Below are 21,264 nucleotides of genomic sequence, written 5' to 3' on the forward strand. Positions count from 1 at the left end.
TGAAAAGATCCTGGGACAGGCAGCAGCAGAATTTTATACTGGGAAGATACTTTCAGATTGCAGAAACCAGAGTATCTTCAGGGGTTGGCCAAGGGATTTCAGTCTGGGATTCTTCTAAGAATGTCCCTCTTGCTATAAGATACTAAAGCTTTTTCATGATTAAAATTCCATTGTAACTTGTTTCTGATTTATTTGTCATCTATAATATGTGAAAGAAATTAACGTATAAAAGTTCATGAATGAAATAGTGTGAAGATTAGACAGAATCTTTTGAAATAGGGTAAATTTTTCATATTTGGAAGTCAAAGAAGAGAGTACAAGATAGTTCTATTCTACAATTCCTGGAGCCCTTAGTTTATGCCTGGAACTCTTTAGATTCCACAGGCGCAGCAGAGGCAGGCAGGTAAAACAGACTTTACCTTCAAGAAGTTTCTAGTCCAGCTGGTAAGGATTAGACAGGGGCTTAAATTAGACTAGCAATAGCTGTCATTATTAGCTACACTTATGAGCTTATGAGTAAAAAGAAACAAATATCATAATACAACTATAATGTGGCATGGGGTTTGGATGAAGGAGAAAGACCATATAGTTGGGAGAGAATGGGGAAGGGCAAAGGTAGGTTTCATGGAGCTGAGACCATGTGAGCTGGATCCTGAAGAATCGCTACTTCTCTAATTCCCCGTCCTTTGTTGCTCCCTTTCATGGCACCCGTTTTCTTCTTCAGCAGCTACTTGCATGTTTATTTATTTAATGATCCATCTCACCAAGCTATTGATTTCATGGGGTGGGCCCCATGGTCCACTCTGATTTGCTCCCCATTGTATTCCCAGCACAAAGCCCAGGGCCTGGTACGTAGTATGCGATCAATAAAAATCTGTTGAGTAAATAAACGAACAATTAGATGAATGATGGACGGCACTAGGTACTATTGCTGAATGCCAGTTATGGAACACTCACTGTGGTCAGCACATAGGTGATCAAATGTATTGCATTCAACAAAAATACGAGGTACATTTTATGTCAGCTTTGTAGAGGAAGAGACGGAGAACTACAAAAGATAAATAGCTTAACCGGTGCCATGCTACAAGTGCCTGGCTGTAGCCATACCCACGGAGGTCTCTCTCCAGAATTTGCGCCACCAGTCACTGCACGATATTGCTTCCCCTTCACTATGTACCATGTGCCAATTGTTGGACACGCGTTACCCCATTTTACTTTCTCATTTACTTCTAGCAACAACCTGTGAGTTAGTTATCGCTAGCCTCATTTAATAGCCGCGAAAACAGATTCAGAGATGTTTGTTCACTCACTCAACAAATATTTATCATCTGTCTACCAAGTGCCAGTCGCCCTGCTACTCCTGGAGACAGAATAGTGAGACAAACAGTCATCCTCCCTGCCCATGTGGAACTTGTGGACTTCCAGGGGAGGCAGACGGTGATCAGATGTACGATAGCAAACTGTGAGAAGTGCTGCAGGGAAAGTCAGGGTGTCCTACGTGCACCTCATGGCTTCAGTGAGGCCCGTGTGACTCCAAGGTTCTCAAGTTTTTATACGACTCTTTTAAAAAAAGTATTTTAAGTTTATTTATCTATTTAGTTATTATTTGAGAGAAAGTGTAAGAGCGGGGGAGAGGGGCAGAGAGAGAGAGAGAGAGAGAGAAATCTTAAGCAGGCCCCACTCTTAGCAAAGAGCCTGACGCAGGGTTCAATCTCACCACCCGGAGATTGTGACCTGAGCTGAAATCAAGTCAGATCAGAGTCTTACCTGACTGAGCCACCCAGGTGCCCCTCTTCTTGGTTTTTAACAACATGGTGGATAAAACTTGAACTGGCAGAGAGGAAGGACGGGAGTGGCCCCCAAAGTGCAACTCTCTAGTATGACCAGAGAAGGTGGGGAGATATGGGTAGGAAATAATGTGAGTAGCTGAGGCTGGAAAAATCACAGAGTGTTGAAGGTCTAGTAAGGGACTGTCCTTCTTGAGGAAGGCAATGGAGAGCCATTCAAAAGGTTTTGAATGAAATCTCAAATCAAAGTATCTTTTAGAGGAGAGTAGCTTAAAAAGCAGAAACAGTGACAGAGGTGGCATGGGAGGAAGACTTACTGACTGGTTCAACATGGCACTAAGTTTGGATTTATTTTGCCTATGTTTTTTTTTTTTTTTTTTTTAACATTTATTTATTTTTGAGACAGAGAGAGACAGAGCATGAACGGGGGAGGGTCAGAGAGAGAGGGAGACACAGAATCAGAAGCAGAATCCAGGGTCCGAGCTGTCAGCCCAGAGCCCGACGCAGGGCTGGAACTCACATACTGGGAGAACTCCCATACTGGGAGATCATGATCTCAGCTGAAGTCAGCTACTTAACCCACCGAGCCACCCAGACCCCCCCCCCCCCACCAGAAGGCATCCAAATTTTAAATAATGTTGGATTTTTAAAGAATTAAAATTGTTAAAAAAAATTTTTCACATACCATAGAAAGCTAAGTAAAATTTGACAGCTTATAACTCTTAAGTAATAACACAAAAAGCAAAATCCATTCTGATTCCATAGATAACTATGGAGAAAAACTTTATTTTAAAACAAATTACCGGGGCGCCTGGGTGGCTCAGTCGGTTAGGCGGCCGACTTCGGCTCAGGTCATGATCTCGCGGTCCGTGAGTTCGAGCCCCGCGTCGGGCTCTGTGCTGACAGCTCAGAGCCTGGAGCCTGCTTTAGATTCTGTGTCTCCCTCTCTCTCTGACCTTCCCCTGTTCATGCTCTGTCTCTCCCTGTCTCAAAAATAAATAAACGTTAAAAAAAAATTAAAAACAAACAAACAAACAAACAAATTACCTAGGAAAAGATAAAGTAAGTAATCCGTGATATACTTTTATGTCCTTAAGGGGCGCCTGGGTGGCGTAGTCGGTTAAACGTCCGACTTCAGCCAGGTCACGATCTCGCGGCTCCGTGAGTTCGAGCCCCGCGTCGGGCTCTGGGCTGACGGCTCAGAGCCTGGAGCCTGTATCCGATTCTGTGTCTCCCTCTATCTCTGCCCCTCCCCCGTTCATGCTCTGTCTCTCTCTGTCCCAAAAAATAAATAAATGTTGAAAAAAAAAAATTAAAAAAAAAAAAAAAAGACTGCAAAAGGTACTATTTGACACTCTGATATTAATATTAACGTTAGCCACACGAGTATTTGACATTAACGTTGTATATATTTTCCTTCCCCCTTAATTTCCCATTAAAAAGTAACAACCCATTCCTTAGTTGAAGACTGAGAGTCATTTTTACCAAACTTGAAGAACGAGCAGTCAAAAGAGAATGCCTCTGTGTATGGGGTGTTCCCATCTTGGCAGGTTCTATGATGTGAGTGGCTTCGGATTCCACTGGGAGGACTGGGGCTGAACTGATGCACTTCCTGTGTCACAGCTGGGACAGTAACATACAATATCCACGCCATAGAGTAAAGCACATTTGCTGTCCTGGGCAGCCCTTAATTTTAGTTCATTTTCCTGCACCTATTTATTTGATCGCTCATTAATTGCCTCTGAGCAGAGAAAATGTTTCCTTTAAGAAGGTTAAACAAAGAGTTTATTGACATAAGTGAATTGGTGGAAGAAAACATTATTAAATAAAAGACACTTATTTAAACACCAAATTAATCATTTAAAGGCAAATTAGAGGTCATATCCCCTCCTAACTAAATAATGTTAACCAGTAATGAGATATCCATTTTAGATATAAGCACTTTCAGATTCAGGCTGCTGGTTGAGCTGTGCCTTGGGTTTCCAAGTGTTCAGAGTCCATAATTACATTGGTGCTTTAAACGTCACTATTTTAGACCATATTCCATCTATAATGGGATAATGTGATATCGTTTTTCATTGTATAATTAAAAACTGAATAAATAGAGCTTCTCTTTCATCCCAGCAGAAAAGAAGACTCGTGCTCTGAGAGAAGACCCCCAGTGGAGACAGACTCACCTCGGGCTCTGGCTCCAATTATTGAACTTCCCACACCACCGGTGCTTGCGTGTTCTTGGCAACGGCCATGTTGATCCGGCTGGGCCACAGGTAACTTTCCGATATCCTAGCTGGGGCCATATGCCCGCCCGGCTATTCTACACCTGCACCTCTTTCAGGACTCCATTATGTAAGCTTCAGAGACTGAAGAGAAAGTCACAGCCATTTTTGTTGTGCTAGAGGTAGTGCAATTCCTGCAGTTGTCTGGTATTTTAGCTTGGTATTTTTCTCTTCCAGTTGGAGGGTGTCACAAGTGCCTACCCACATCCAGCCACACACCTTTGTCACGCAACCACAGGGACAATGCCCCATGCACCAGTCCACTGCTGGGCTCGCATTAGCTGGGCTCCCAACCACCATGACTGTTGAGTGTTGACAGGTGCCAGAGATTCACCCTCCAGGCTCTTCCATTGAGAAACTGACGCTGAAACCAGCGGCTTTGTGCCACACGGCGCTGAAGTTTCGTTTGTAGCCAGGCAGGAGTCAGGAAAATTTTAAGGTTAATCCAATCTGACGTTAGCCCGCCCCTGTTGGATATGACCATCAGATGGTCCAGCAGATTCTTTTTTATCAAAATATTTTATTGTGCATATGTGGAGAAGATGGGGGAAAGACTCCCAATGGACAAGAGCTTGATTTGGTTCGTATTTTTTTGAGCGTCCGTTTCCGACTCATCTTTTAACCCCCTGTGAGTCAATTAATCTTGCTTTTATAATAATTGTCTTGATTCAGCATGGTTTATCAATGAATACTGCTTACTTTAACTCATTGCTGCCCCTTGCTTGGGTAACCTATGCGTTTTGAAGGCATGGGACTAGATCCAGGCTTTAAAGGCCTGAGGTAACTCTTGGAAATACCATCCAACAATCTGAGTCTCGCTGTTCCCACCACATACTAACTGGAATTATGGCCTCCTCCAAATCCTATTCTCCTCCCAACCACATGACTTCTTTTTTCAGCTGTGACAAGAGAATCAGCTTATGACAAATTGCGCATCGGAGAAGGTATATCTCTATGATGTGGGTGGGCAACGTAATTTAGGATTCTACAGGCTTATGCCCAACCCATTATTTGAAGGCTAAGGAGCGGTAAAGGGAAAAGTTGGTTCAAGCAATCCTGATACTGCTCATTAACTGGGAGACAGAAAGGAATAAAATAGGACTTTCCTGATTATTTCAGGAGCTCTCTCCACTTCCCCACGCCACACCCCCTCCCCCCCATCAGACATTTAGACTGAGGAAGAAAGGCACTTTGTGTTTAAGGTTAATCAAGTTTCAGTACAATTTTTTTTTTTCAAACTAGAATCACACTAATCTTTTTTTCTTGCTCTAATGTGTGGCTGTTGAAATCCTCAGCTGTGATAAATTAAGCTACTTATTAATCTAATTATCGTACATTCATCCTAGAAACTTTCATGTGACTTGAAAAGGCTATTCAACCTTTTCCCTCCCCTCCTAGAAAGGGCTCAACCTTGCACCAATTAAGATCATTCTGAAGTAAGGCTTTAAAAAAGCTTTCTCTAATCACCCACTGGAACATGGACCAGTGGAAACCAAACTCAGAGCTCTGGGAAAAAGTTTAGCATTCCTTTCTGTCTGCCAACTTTTATGGTTTCATGGCACAAGGGAGGAAGACTTCATTTTCCTATTTAGTTGTTCTCTCACTGACCTCCAAATAAAGTCCATGTAATTACTGAGCAAATAAAGTTGCAGCATGTGTTTTAAAAATCAATTGCCATTCTTGGACTATAGAAATGTAACAATACACAGATTTGCCGGAAAATGCCCAGCACCAACCATATGAACTAAACCCTGTACTGTATCTGTACAATGGAGTAGTTTTGACCCCTAAAGCACATATTTACTATGCAGATTTTTAAAAGGGTTTCTTTTATGACTTATCTATTGATATTAAAATGTCCCCATCCTCATATAGGTTCAATTTAGGATTAAAAATATGTTGCAAATGTATCATATCTTAAACATCCATTCATTGCCAAATGCCTCACTTCTTTTTTTAAATGATGGCATAAATGGAGCTATTTTACATTCAAATTAAACTAGCTATTAATTTGAATGCAAAGCAGCTCAATGTACAGGATGCAATTTCAATGACAGGTTTACCCCAAGACGGAACGGAGCAAGTCAACATGGGTGAGTCCTGGTGGATTGTCCCCTACTCTTGGTGCCTGGCAAACTTGCTCACTGTGAATAGTTTTTGAAGTGAAGATTAAAAGAGTGGCATTATAAAGTATAATTACATTTTATTGAAACTCTAGAAATCAGAAAAAATTCAGCAGGAAACTTTTAGTGAAACATGATGTGTTGTCATTATCATTAAAAGATAAAAGTTCCATACTGTTTTTATCTGTTTATTTGGAAGAAATCCAGCCTTTACAGTTATGCAGGAAACAAAAAACGGGAATGCAGGAGTAATTATTAAAACTGTGTGATTTGTTATCTCAGCTACTGTCTTTCCAAATGGTAATGCGATATCAGCAGCTGCAGACGGTGGCTGATTTCCTCTATTAGTAAACAAGTGCTTTGGAGACCTGTGTGGGGCACTTTAAGCTCGCTACTCCCCGAAGTGCTGTCAGGCTTAACTACTAATCCATGGTATTTCAGAGCACTGGAAATTCATCTTTATAAAACCTGAACAAAAAAGGGAAAAAAGCCTGGAGGGCATGAGCTCCCTCTGGTGAGACAAATGACATGTTCATTTATTAATGAAACAATAACCCTGGAAAGAGGATCAAAGCACATTCCATCCTCACTTTACAATCCCCAATTTTCTCAGGCCAAACCATTTAATTGAGCCATGACAATGGAATACTTAATTGTTGCCTTAAAGTTTTGAAGAAGCGACTTCTTCAGCATCAATGTACATTTCAGGATTATTATTCAAGTACAATGTAGCTGGATTGAAGCTGGTGGAATTTGATTCATCCTACATTGGGGGGTCTTTAGCAGGCAGAAAATGGGTTTTCTTGAACACGCCAGCAGCACCCACCACCAGCACCTCTTGCCTGTCACTGCCCCTTCCCTTGCCTGAAACAGCCCTGATGGGTTGCTTCTTCATGATGAAATAACCGGCCTCATGTGTGGGTGACTGGGTAAGACTCAGGTCCTTTTTGGCATGTCCCTTGCATCTGGGACATAAGTGAGGCACAGGGAGTTGCCAGGCTCAGAAGCTGGGAGTTTAGGGAGTTTGGGGGTACCCAGCATGGAGTATTAAGTCTTGATAGACCCATGGCATGTGCCGTGGAAAAGGCACCCCTGTGGGCTATTCTCCAGTTGTTTTTGAGAGTGATTATCACGATTCCATCCTATCAAAACTAACAAACACACATGTAATATTAAAAAAAATGAAAAGATCTATATTTAATTTCTACATATGAATCCTGGATTTTAGCACAGCATTCCAGCTTGATAATTTGTTGTTTTATACTCACATAACAGCTATTCTAGGGTTTACATGACTATGCTGTTTTTCACATTAACCAAAACTTTCAGGGGAGTCTTAAGGCACAGAAGTAGGGTGTCCAAAAAGTGCTTCCTGACCCATTGTGTAAAGAGGACCATGAAGATTTTATATGTAATCTCTACGACTCACCTGTTTTGCGTTCAGATATTCTAGGCCAGTTTGATTCTAGGCCCAATTTTCTATTACATGGCCTCATTTGGAGTTTATAAATAGATTTCCTTTTACTTTGCACCTGCTCATATTTATTCCTTAGGAGATCCATTAAGCCAATGAAAACCAATAGTCAGAAAGGAAGGTTGCAAGCAATAAAAACACTCCTGCTTCTGTGTTCATGAACACCATCTATTTTATTATATTTATTTATTTTTTTAAGTAAGCTATATGCCCAACATGGAGCTTGAACTCACGACCCCAAGAGCAAGAGTCACAGGCTCTACCGACTGAACCATCCAGGCGTCCGATCACCCTCCATTTTATTAAAACTTACGCGAGCTGGACAGTGTATTTTGAGATGATTTCGATTACCTGTACATAGGCTCTTTTTTTCTGACCTGCTTTTGAATGCCAACCTTCTAAAATTCTTTCTTTTTGTTCTGGGTTATCAGACATAGGCATAAATATCAGGCTTATGAGTATTTTTATGTTGAATTTTAGTAAAGTACTTAGGAAATTCCTTATAAAGACATTTTTATAATAAGGCCATCAATTTGAAAAAGTTGCATTTGGTCGGAGCTCTTCTTGGTAAACTTTTCTGCAGGATAATTGTTTCAGCTGCACACAGGGGAGTGATGATTGATTATTCAAAGTGTATAGTGAGCTGTATGGGAGAATACAGAACCCTGTAAGTCAACAATTATAGCAGGGATTGGCCTAAGAGCCAAAAGGGAGTTTCAAAGGGAGGGTCTATATGTGAAACAGAAACAATTATTTTTCCAATCTCCCCGTTTGGTTATCTTTCACCCCAAGATACAAAACATGTATTTTCAAAAATACACACCTAGAAAGACTTCATGGGCTTGGCTCATGAGTGTTCAAACTGCCATGACTTTGATGGCCACATCACACATTTCATACAAGTCAAAGATGAGACAGAACAAAGATATTTACATCTGCTGAGAAGATATCCATCTCCGTGAGCACACTCGACTAATATTTATATCATTCATTCATTCATTCATCTTTTTCTGTCACTTATTTAGCCTGTCAATTAGTTACTCAGTGACTACTGACTGAGGTCCTACTGCATATATATCATATACATGACAACAGATATAGCTTGGGTTATGTGTACTTTTGGAAGTATGTGGAACCTGAGACTATATGTAATCGAAGGAAGCAAGGAGTGGGTTGGGGATAAATAATTTGGAGGCAGAAACAGAGCTCCCCTTTAGCACTGTTTTGAAAAGGGGCAAAGACCCTTTGGGGTGTGTCTGTTGAATATATGATGGAAGTATTCATTCAGCAGTATCTCTCAAGCAACTACCTCATTGCATGTGCCATGCAGAACACTTACTCAAAAAAAAAAAGAACCACTGTCCCTATCTCCCAGGATCTTCCATTCCGTAGTCTGAGGGGGGCGGGGCATAATATGAACACCTAAGACAGTTAGCTCAAGGTAAGTGATGAGACTCCATATTGAAAGGTACAGGCAATTTCAAGATGAATTGTAAATTTTGAGTTATTATAATTTTCATCATGTGGTCTGGAAGTTGGGGCTTGGGCTTCCTATTTCCCATTTTGCTGAGAAATGTGTGCTCTGAGAAGGAAGATGATAAAGAGGCACATAAACAGGTGCACGCATTCATTTTTTGGTTCTTATCTCCCACTCTTGGGACCTTTGTTCCTTGAAAAAGAAATAGGCTCATTTCTAAGAATGTAATGTTTGATCATTTTTACTATCTGTAATAGCAGATACATAAACTGATACTGCCACTATAATGGTGAATAAACCCCATATTCTTTAAACCTGCAAGATGAAATTAGGAATATAAATTAGGTAAATACATATGTACGGATGGTTACACGAACGTTTTTAATAAGCACTAAGGATTAAAAACAACAACGGAATTCCTGTACTTTTTGCCCCTTCTGCAGTCCAAGTAACTAAAATTTAAAACAATACCAAATCACCAACAAATGTAAGGAGGAACAAAGAGAGGGTTTTTCTTTTTTATGATGACTACTTAGAATTATGTTGAGATTATTGGAATTCCTTACAAAATCAATTATAAAATTTAAAATATTTTTTCTTACTTCTTTCCCCTGATGCCTCTGGTATGCTGGTAATGGGTAATCCTGCACTGGTTTGGCATCAGAGTTGAAGATGTGATTACGTTGTTTTTCTCTTCTGCCTTTTACTAAAAAATGAGCTATCAGAATGCCCTGGTGTGGCTTCAAGTTCTGTTTTCTTTTTATTCCCAAATTCTGTGCGTAGCATACAGGAGCTCTAATAATATACTTAACCAGTTTCACTTCGGGGCAATTATCCCTTTTTAGCATTCTAAGCTATGGTTAAATTCTCCTAAATGTAGCACAGGGACAAGGAGCATATATTATCTCTCTAGGTTCTCCTTGGTCCGTATCCATTTCATTACATGCCAAAAGGAGCTTATAGTGTGGAATATTTAGAAAATATATAAATAGTTCAGGATAAACGGCTCAAAATAAGGCCATGGCTCCTTACTTAAATTAAACAACATTTTTTGCTTAGCTGTTTGCTATTGATTTCTTGAACTTAAGAAAGAAATTATATTTTAATAAGTGCTGAAATAATTAGTTGCAAATATTTAATAAAGTGAAAATACAAAACCTAACCAAAACCATTTATTTTCTTATTCTCTGAGGTTGATGTTTATATTTAATACTGTTAAAAAAAAACATGCAATAAGTATAATGAAAAGGACATTTTAAATAATAAGGAAAATTTTAATGAAAAATTCAACACATATTTTCCTAGTTAAGGTTTATCTTTCTCTAATATCTAAGATGTTACAAATCATTTTTAAAGTTGCTATTCTTTTTTTAAAAAATCAGTAACTTAGAATAAACAAACACTGCTTTCCCTAATTACACCTGCACTCACCACCCCCATTGGACACATGATTTCATTCCATAAAATAAGTAAATTTTGTTGACTATATGTACATGACAACATAGTAGTATCAATATGTAAAGATAACACACCAAGTAGACACAAAATAATTTATATCTCCTGCTTAAATAATTTCTGATTGCTTATATCAGTCAGTAAAAATTAACTGGAGGTCATAAATATATACCTCTTCTTGACATTGGTAAAACAAAATGGCTCCCACAGCCGATTTGTGGGGAACACAGAGGATAGTCTCTATCACTTAAATGAGACTAAGTACCGAATACGTGAACCATTTTGAAATTTGTTGCGGTATTTCTAAAATGCAGGTGGCTTATCTAACATGATAGATGCTGAATGTTATTAATTAATTAATCAATCAATACATTGCCTCAAGGCTCGTGCTGACATTTAGGTCCACGTTAACGATTCAAAAGTAAGTCCCAGAATAGCTTCAGAAGGAGAATATATTCTGCCAGAGAAGCAGAAACGGGTAGGTCTTGAAGTTGTTTCCCAAGGTCCTCTGGGACTTGGGACAGCCTCTAGAAGCACTAGTTTCAGAAAGGGGAAGAGTGGCTCGGGAGCATCCCTGCTCAATTCACTAGTCAGGCAAAGAACGAGAGCTTACAAACAAAACAGAAAATAACTTTCCCAGACCGGGGAGAGAAGAACCCTTGGCATTCCTGAGGAACAGCTGTTTATGATAATAAACTAAACTGGGTGAGCATTTCTTAAGAAGAAATATTTAATTATCCTGCTCACCATTATGAGGAACTTCTGCCACTCTTCAGGTTATTATACAGTAAATAACCATTTTTCTAAAGGACAGAGCTGTTTTAATTATATGACAATGAATGCATAATTATTATGTTTGTTAGGAATGAATCACAAGACAACAGACTTGATATTGCTGCTCTGGTTAGTGCATCTTAATTACTTTTTCATTTATTTTGCATATAAAAGCTATTTGCTAATTGTCTTTGCTGTAAATATGCAAAATATAATTAGTCATTCATAATTCTTTATGTGTTATCTAACTGTACATTTGTTTCTGAGGAACATATATTAAAGTGTGAATATTTAATGAGCTTTTCTGTGTGTGTGAATTCTTCTTCTTTTGACAAAGTTTTAAGTAAATATTAGGCATGTAACAGTTTTAACCCTATTCTTAGGGAAACTTGCTCTGAAAACAAAAAGAGAGACTGGAAAATACAGAGTTATGGAATGAGGACCAAACTGTGTGGAATTTTAAAAAATCTTCCATGTGAAGATACTGATGATGACAGGGAGTATCTCTTATTAAGCCTTTAAATTAACCTTTTAGATAATCTCCCAAGCTACTCAGATAAATCTTTGAGCATTACCCATTTCAATTTAAGTTTTTACATATTTGTGTGGATACTTACCAGAAGGAGAAAAGAAATCCATGGATGTGCTTATTAAACATGCCTTTTTAAGTGCTACCAATAGATTGCTTACTGTATCTGTTTAAAACACTGGGCAAACGCTCTCAAAATTTTAAAATCTTAACTATGAGTACCGTATAAAATCTGTGTGAGCGGCAATGTGAGAGTTTTCTTCAGTAAGGTCATTTTTGTGCGTGTGAATAATGTGGATGTTCCATAGTGGCATCTCAAGAGTGAACCACACTGACCAGTTTTTCAGCCTCGGGCGCAATTTTTTTTCCCTTTTTTTCTTTGTTGGAAACAGAACTTGGGCTACTTTCTCCTGTGGTTATCACTACTCAGTAGGAACTAACGTTGCAGGGTATGTCTTAATGCACTCAGATTCATTACAGTGACTGACTGGTTAAATGGACCACGTGCTTTCAAAATTGTGCAGATATCAGGCACATCGACCAATGATGACAATTTTTCTTTTCACTTGTCTCCATCAAATCCTGCCCGTCCATCCTGCTGATGCATGTCACATTCCACTTTCTTCACCTCAAACATTTGATTTACTAACCGGTTGTACTGTTAATCCCATGTCATGACACTTCTATTCACTTCTGCTTTTCAACTGAAAGCAGCTTCCTATGAAGATAAAGCTAGGTAAAATCTATTGTAAAGAGGAGAATAACTTGAATGCAGCTATCATATCAAAATGAAAACACACTTCTGCTCTCCTCACCCACTAGACATCCTGAATACTTTTCTTAATGATGAAGTCAAATAGGATAGCGGAAGAGAATACGACCGATGATCTTTTTTTTTTTTTTTTTTTTTCCTTCAGAAGTAATCCTGCTCTGTAATTCTGTAATTGTTCTTATTTATGTTTGGCAAATCTTTTTAAATGAACATATATAAAACCAGAATGATGGCAGGGTGTGAATGAGAAAAGAACTAGTAAACATGCTTTGGAAAATTGTGATATGAATACATTATATTGATTCCTGTTTATCACAAAAATATTTCAAAGTCGCTTCAAATAAGGCTTTTTAACCAGCACTCGCAAAAACCGTAACTGTTATATAGGGTTCTTTGTTTTCATTGTGAGATTTTTCTTTTTTGGCTCCTTGAATATTTTTTTTTCTTTTGCCTTCAGAATAGCCAAAAAAAAAAAAAAAGTGAAATATATATTTCAAATATCATTCCACTCATACAGGAAAGTGGTAGGGATAACCCTCTTTCTATCAAAAATCGCAATTATAAACACCTAGTGTCCTAGAGTGAAATGATTTAGTTGGATGAGGTTGTAAAATGAAGAACATTGTGCTAAAAAAATTAATCATTTCACTCTACCATCTGAAATAGTGAAATTCAAATCGATGAATTTCTGTTAAGAGTGATTCATCATACCTTTTATGCATGTGTTGATAACATGAAGTAGGTTTGAAAATTAAATTTCCATTCATGCTACCAAATACCTTCATTATTATAAGGATAATCATAAGAATGATTTTGTTTATAATTTTTATAAACCTATAGTATTCTCAAGTGATTTAAATATATAAGAGTGACCAGAAAATGCAATATGTGTTTTGCGATATGACTAAATGTTCAAAAGAGGCACTTAGGAAGAAAAAAAAATTTAATTTTTCACATTAGCTAAAGTAACTCTGATTGCATTGTGTGGCATGAAAGTATTGAAAACATTGGAAAATTCTAGATTTGCCTTCAATGATGACAAGGATCACTATCTGTCCTTCTTTGCAAGAAGTTCGAGAGGGTAATCACTTAAGGGGCTTTTGGTCTTTCCAAAATAATCCTTATCAAGCACCTGTTTCACAAAGAATCATGTCAGAAAAATACACACAATCTTTCTAGGAGCATTATGCAGGATAAAATTCAGAAGAATGGTAAATGTAAAGAGTGACTGATGTTGAATAGATGATAGGAAAGTAGGAGCCATAAAAGCTTCCTATCGGTGTATTGACCGAAAAATTCCCAGTCTTTGTATCTTTCAAGATTCTGGATATTTTTACGTAGAATTTTCCAAAACATACTTTAATTTAAAGACTTCTTTACAAGCTCTAGGAAAGAGACAATTCCAATCTTGTGGGTTCCGAATTGCACATTGTAGAGAGGAACCATCTCATTGGCCTTAGCCAACTAATTCTAGAATCTCAGTGCCCATTCCTAAAGTTAAAACACTCAAGAAAGAGGATGGGCAATGGCTCATGGAGATGTTGTAATCACATCTGTAAACTTGTGGAGATAATAAATAAAAATTATTGCAATGAAAACCCTTAAGACATTGTTAGAGGAAATATTGCTCATCTAATATTATTTAACTGTTAGAAGGATATGTGTGTACGATGTACTATGTACAATGTATTACACACACACACACACACACACACACACACACACACATCTATTTTCTAACCTTCTTTATAGGGAGATGGTGTCTGATCTAAATCTATCAAATAATGAAATATCCCAATGGCAACCAGTATTTTTACATTGTCTGTTAATTCAAATTTGAAATCAAGAGATAAGACACTAGTTCACTTATCTTTTTTTTTCTTAGGTCCAAGCTCTACGTCTTTTCCCTAACACTTCTAAGATTTTGCAAACCTTTTACAGTTAAAAAATTTTTGTCACATGGTGCCACAATTTGTCCCCTGAGAAATGGTCTCAGATGATCATCTGAAGAGTCAAACTTAAAATATCCGACTTTCTAGAAATAAAAACAGCATCTTCTTCTCTGGCGAACGACAAAGTCTCTGGGCTGGGGGAAAATTGTCCGCCTAAGAAAAAACAAACAGTCCTTCTACTCTGTGTTTGTGTTTGCATGGATCAATTGTGAGACAAACAACATTCATTGACAGTTGCTGGCCATGAGTCTGCCTGTTTGAAATACCTTAGTCAGGAGAAGTACCACAAACTGAACCGAACAATCTCTCACAAAACATCTGCAACCATCTGACCCTGGCCTTAACCTTTAAATCTATCTTTTCATATTCATCTCAAAAGACCTTGTCAATGGCCAAGGAGACTCAAGAAAAGGATTCTTCAACAAACAAAAAAGATACAGAGGAAATTCAACCCAGATTAGGTGGCAGAAGATAATACAGTTTGCTCATTTTTATTCTGCTGCTCAAACTGGAGTTGAATTCATTTTCACTTTATCTTTATTCATGTTATTTAAACATAACATTCATTAGGATTGTGAACTGCAACAGATAGAAGAGAACAAAACTACTCGCCAAATTTGTTGGGCATCTGTTCCCACTAGAGGCGGCCCTTTGCCAGCTCCACATCGTGTCATTTTTTTTCCCCTGAATTCATTTCAAAGTCAATCCATCAGTTTATGAACTGTTTGATCAAACTTGTCATTAACCAAGTGAAACATTTAATTTGTATTAACAAAAATGGGACAAATAATTAGTACAGGGATTAACCATTTTACTTTTTTTTTTATTCTTATTTATCAAATGTGTTCATTGTTGATATAATTTTTTCATGTGACACTATCTGGTTTCACTGGAAATAATGGGAAACATTTTTTTTAAATGAAAATACTTACGAACTGATGGCCATTAAAAGAAAAAACCATACAAATATTTGGATCTCGCAGCTTCCACCAGTAACTGCTAATTTCGAGTCACCATCGTCATTAAGATTGAAGCATAGATTCCCCAAAGGCAAAGAGAATGAATGAGCCAACTGGCCAAAGACTTATGAGAAAATTACCACGGCTATATCAAGTATCAAAGGAGATTTTATTTTCATGTTTTGAATAAAACTAACATTTCCTTTTAGCAGCCAACCATACTCTTAACAAAATGGCATACGTAACTTACCACAGAGAGCCCTCCTCCTCCCTACACTCGCCTGCAACCTTTATTTCAGGTTTTCCATCCCAAATTGCTTTTTACATAACACATGAATTAGAAATGGAACGATTGCTGTTGGTTGGGAGTTTTGCTCTCGGGAAAACTCTCTTAGTCATCATCTTCTGCATTTGCCATGACCGTGACCTCATTGGGCACTCGTCGGCCTAGCTATGACAATTTGTTAATGAACTAGTTTTGTTTTTAATTGCTTACTTAATTATGGAGCCCCGACATAATAGCATTTCTAATTTGTATCATAATTGCATGCAGAGATGAAATGTTGGTGTCTATCATATGCTTGCTTCTAATCATCTCTTGTTCGTGGAAAATTTTCCAAAGAGATATCTTCTTTAATATGATGATGTGGTACCAGTCATTTGAAATGTGTTCCTCTTAAATGCAATTGTGTCCCTAAACTAATTTCAATCTTTCTGTCTCTATGCGTGTATGTGCATGTGTATATGTATAAATATTTATAAATATAAAGTTATTTAAATGTTTTCTACTTTCAATGAGCTAAAAGTGCATAAACATGAAAAAAAAAAAAACCCACAAAAACCTGTCGTTGCCTAAACAACAAACATCGGTATTTTGACGGTATCTGTGATCGTGGCGGTTTTTAAAGAATAGTTTTAAAAATAGTGAATTTAAACCGTAGGAAGTTCTCCTCACCACGGCGTTAGTGTTACTGCCGCTCTGTAGAATGTCTAAGATACGCCATTGGTGTGTGTTGTGCAAACCCGTTTTCAGTATGCTCCGAATCCATCAAGAGAAATTGTAGGCCATCGTTCTTTAAAATCAAATCACTAATCTAATAACTTCTTTCTTGTCATGACCTAAATTTGAAAAATGTAGAGAAATAAACCGAGTCTCTTGTAAGATAGAGAACACGTGGAAACAAGGCTTCAGAAAGGAAGTCATGATAGAGGCCACTGAAGTCACCATCGACCTATGTCCTTCTCAGTGAATTTTCTTCTGTACAGTTAGTTGCCCGTGGAAAAATATATTCAATGCAAAACATTAGTTATGGGCCTAAAAGCACAGTTCCAAACATGTGTCACTGACGTATGTTTCCCCCCAAAAATACAACTATTGGCCTGTTCATTGTCATCTACACAAAGAACTGAGTCCTAAAATCCTTTACTCAACTAAATTCTTAATAAGTAAACTGAGACTAACCCTCTAATACCAGATTTGTTAAACAACATGATTTAGGTCCTTGCTATTCATGCACCTCGTACAACTAAAATGACTGGTAAAGCTAGCATCATGAAAGAGTCATTTTATGTAGCTGCTAAATTCCTCTCAAATCTCCTTGCAACTTAACGAGTAAAGAAAGCTCCATGTGTAATGCCGGCTAATGTGGTTTATGCTAGAAAATAGTATCAACCTATCTTTGTAGCTTATCTAAGCCAGGATAATACTTTTAGCCTTTATAGTAGACCCAACTCCATTTTTTCAACTCTTGACTATGTATTTCCTGAAATCCTTTTCCAAAGAGTTAAATTGGATGTGAAATCTGTACTAGGCTATGGAGCTGTCTTTGTTCTAAGTCTCGCCAGCAAAGCCTTGCCTCTGTATCACTTTCATTGCGTTCTGATTGAGCTTGACAGTGTGACAGGAAAGCAAAGGGAGGCAATTCCAAACTGAATGAGAGTCTTTTTCAGCCACACAGCAGCCTCCTCCTTAGCCCCTAAGAAAAAGAGGTAACAGATGCCGATAGCAAAGCATCCCTAACAAAGTCCTAACTTTGATGCAGGCAGAAGAAGAAAAAAAAAAAAAAAATGGAAAAGATTGTCTCAGTGCAGGAAAACCTTGAATGGAACACAAAGGAAGCAACATGAGAAAAATTGCAGTGCAGGAAATGGCTGGGAGAGTTAGGTAGTGACAGTGCATTTAAGAAATTATTTTCCTCTTAAAAGAGGTTAGGATCTTCAAAAATCTGCCCTGCCAGGTATGGTGCAGCCAGAATGTCTACATTATATGGGGCCCGATGCTGTGAGTGCTTGGAGGATGTTCCTGGGAACTAATGCCCTGTCCCTTGAGTGGAAAGTGACACTGTGAAGAAAGCCACCTTTATAGTTTAGCCATTACCTTTGTACACCGGGCAGTGGACTTTCTCGGATTGAAAAAACAAAAAGATTAGTAGTTATTATCATTTTTTGCTTCAATATGTTCTGTAATTAAATGGGTTGGTGCATCGCCTGCCTTACGCCGCTTCATACTGTCTTAAGGATCCGCATCTAAAGATCTGGTCTCATCAAAGAGTGGCTTCCGAGGGTACGTTGAACTCTGGAAGGGAACTATGATTAGTTGCGTGGAAAAATTTGTTGTAAGATAGAAGTACTTAGAATGCTTAGTCGTTCTTACTTAAAAAGGAACTGATCCTTGTGGCAAGAGCATGTATCAAAGTAGACAAGGTCTATCCCATTGGATTGGGCATCACTAATGCCCATATAGTGCTGAGCCCATTGCTAAGATAAAGGCTGGGAAGCATGAATGATCCCCTTGCGTCCACATACAAGGCCTGGGTGAGAGCACCAGGTCCCAAGAGTTTGTAGAAAGAACTCACTTCTTTGGTGGTAGGAGTGGAAGACATAGAGGAAGAAAGAAGTCTCATCGTTCTCTTCTCTGCTTTTGTCCTCATTTGTTTTCAGAGACTAAAATAAATAAATAAATAAATAAATAAATAAATAAATAAATCAGGATCACTATGATGTGAAGAATAGTGGGGAGCACTTACGTGAAGAATTCCTTTCTCGATAATCCTCTGGCTGACGTGCTTGGTGAAGCTCTGTGAATTCAAAGCTCAGTGCCATGATGAACTTCCCCTAAGGAGTCGTTACTGGCTCCAGTGACATCTGTATGGTCGTGGTGCAGTGGTACAAATACTATAAACATTGGTCCTTATTGCGGGAGAAACGTGCATGGCCCTGGTCTAGTACACGGAACGCATCTGTTTTATGCTAATGTTACAGGGAAGTTTTCTTTTCCTTCCCCTCTTTTAAATAGACTTAATTTTTGAACAACAGTTTTAGGCTCAGGGCAAAATTAAGCAGAAGGTACAGACAGTTCTTAAACACCCCCTGCCTTCACACATGCACAGCCTTCACCACTGTCAACATCACCGGAAGAATTTCTAAAGTATGGATTTTGTGGCATTCTTTTTCCTCTGGAAGCTGGATGGCTAATTTTTTTTTTTTCCTCTCAAATATGATAATGCTACCTTGTCTCAGGATAGGATGTTTAAATTGCATGTACATACTGAATTAAAGGTTAGTTGGAGTCCATGAAAATAGAGCTTGGACCAGGAACATAGTTGGAGCAAATGACAGTTAAGAGCTGTGTTAAAGCTATCTGCACATTTTGCTAGAATTAAGATTGAAAATGTATTGAAGATAAAAGAGATGAGGAAAACGGGAATGACCTGGATTTCTAGAACTCCCAGTTTAACGTTTAAGTGATTATCTGTGCTATGATAAAGCGCAGATAATTATTATGTTGCGTGCATACATTATCATTAAGATACCCAGATCTATAATTCATATATGGGATACTCCTATAGATTAACATGCACATATATATGAGTTCTCATTTACTTAAAATGCTAGGACATTAACAGTGATTTAAATGATCTCTCTCACACTCACGTTCATATACAGGTTATACTATTACATTTGCCAGATAATTAACGTCCTCTGTCTATATTTAACATGATTTGATTTCCTTTAAAGATAGCTAATGAGATAAAACAGGCACTATGAACCAGTTAAATCAACCACCTAATCTTGCACATGAAACATTAAACAGAAAGGAAGCATCTGCAATTAGCAAATTGCTTTGATGTGACCAAATATCTGGCTCTCTCTATCACCAACATTGTGGGTCTAAGTCCCAGATGATCTAGACGTGCTGAATGTAAACATATCAAGCATGCATCTTTTCGTGTAGCTCCCTTCTTGAGGCTGGTAGTTCCATTCAATTCAAAAGAACTCGGGCTCTTCGTCTGAAAGATCTTTATTTCCTTCCTGAAAAAGAGAAAACCGCACACTTCCAAAATGCAGAAGTGTGTCGCATTACCTACTAAGATGCTGAAAATGCAGAACTGTTTAAGGGATGGCGAGGATCCAGATATTATCCTAAAAGTGGATCTGGTTATTGGGCCCATCTAACGTGGATCTGATGGGCTCAGGCAGAAGAACTCACACATGGACTTCTTCTTCAGTGTCTGCTTGATAAAATTCTAGAGTTTACCCAGAATGTGGATGGAGTGGCACAGGAGTGACTGTGGGCAAAGCCATATGGAGAAAACCAATGGACCTCGAAAAAAACTTCAATATGTGAATGTTCATTTAGGAAAATTACTTTTTTACTGAGTGCTGTTGGTCACTGTTCTACGTGCTTTATATAGGTCATCTCATTTAATTGTCTCAAAAAAAAACCCCAACACACATGAAGGAGGTATTATTTTTTTATCACCCCCGATTAACAGATGAGAAAACAGAGGCAGAGAAAGGTCAGACAACTTGTCCACCATCACCCAGTCCCTTGGTAGGTAGTGGGAAACAACTAGAACATACGCATTTTGAAAATCAGCTAGATGCATGGTTGGTTTTGTATGGAGATGTATGGGTGTTCGTGATGTGCCTATATTGAAAGTGAAGAGTTCTAGGTGTGATCACTATCAGGGAAGTAAACCCCCTTCAGTGACTAGGAAAAAGAAAGGGGGCCCGCAGGAACTGAGGGCACTTGACAGGCAGAATGCCAGAGGGTACATTCTAGGTGCCGGGCATACTCATGCACAACACTTTCTTTGGTCCTCTTGATGACACTGGCAGGTAGGTGTTCAAATCTATTTAAAAAATTTAACAGACTTTGTTTTTTAGAGAAGTTTTGGCTTTACAGGAAAATTGTGTGGAAAATGTGGACTTCCCATATCCCGATTGCCGGTTTCCCTTATTGTTAACATCCTGCATTAGTGCGGTACACTTGTTAAAACTAATGAACCAATACTGATATATTATTGCTAACTAAAGCCCATAGTTTACATTAGGGTTCAGTCTTTGCGTTGACCAGTTCCGCAGCTCTTGACCAATGCATAACGTCCTGTATCTACTACTGCAGTATCATACAGAATAGTTCACTGCCCTTCCCTCTGTCGGTTGATTTATGTACTCTGTCTGTAGTTTCGCCTTTTCCAGAACATCATACGGTTGGAATCGTATCACGTGTCGCCTTGGCAGAGTGGCTTCTTTCACTTGGCAATCTGGGTCTCAGATTCCTCCGTGTCTTTCCAAGGCTTGAGAGCTTATTTATTTTTGTCACGGAATCATATTCTATTGGGTGAGTATCTGACAGTTTCTCTGTTCACCCATTTTTCAAAGGTGGAAATGGAGACTCAGG

General features: G+C 38.4%; 1 long non-coding RNA gene across 3 annotated transcripts in view; it reads left to right on the forward strand.

Annotated features, from left to right (window-relative positions):
- LOC121031814 (uncharacterized) overlaps positions 1-21,264 on the forward strand; it is a 152,235-nt gene that overhangs the window by 126,130 nt on the left and 4,841 nt on the right. For 2 of the 3 annotated variants that reach the window (XR_005790905.1, XR_005790904.1), the window contains one exon: positions 3,915-4,054. This is a non-coding gene — a long non-coding RNA (uncharacterized LOC121031814). Of the gene's footprint in view, positions 1-3,914; positions 4,055-14,552; positions 17,698-21,264 lie in introns of those variants that run through there. The other variant, XR_005790906.1, reaches the window with a different exon arrangement.

This window comes from Herpailurus yagouaroundi, unplaced genomic scaffold, assembly GCF_014898765.1.
Source record: "Herpailurus yagouaroundi ecotype Mexico unplaced genomic scaffold, PumYag 141, whole genome shotgun sequence".
In the NCBI taxonomy this organism is placed as follows: Eukaryota; Metazoa; Chordata; class Mammalia; order Carnivora; family Felidae; genus Herpailurus; species Herpailurus yagouaroundi.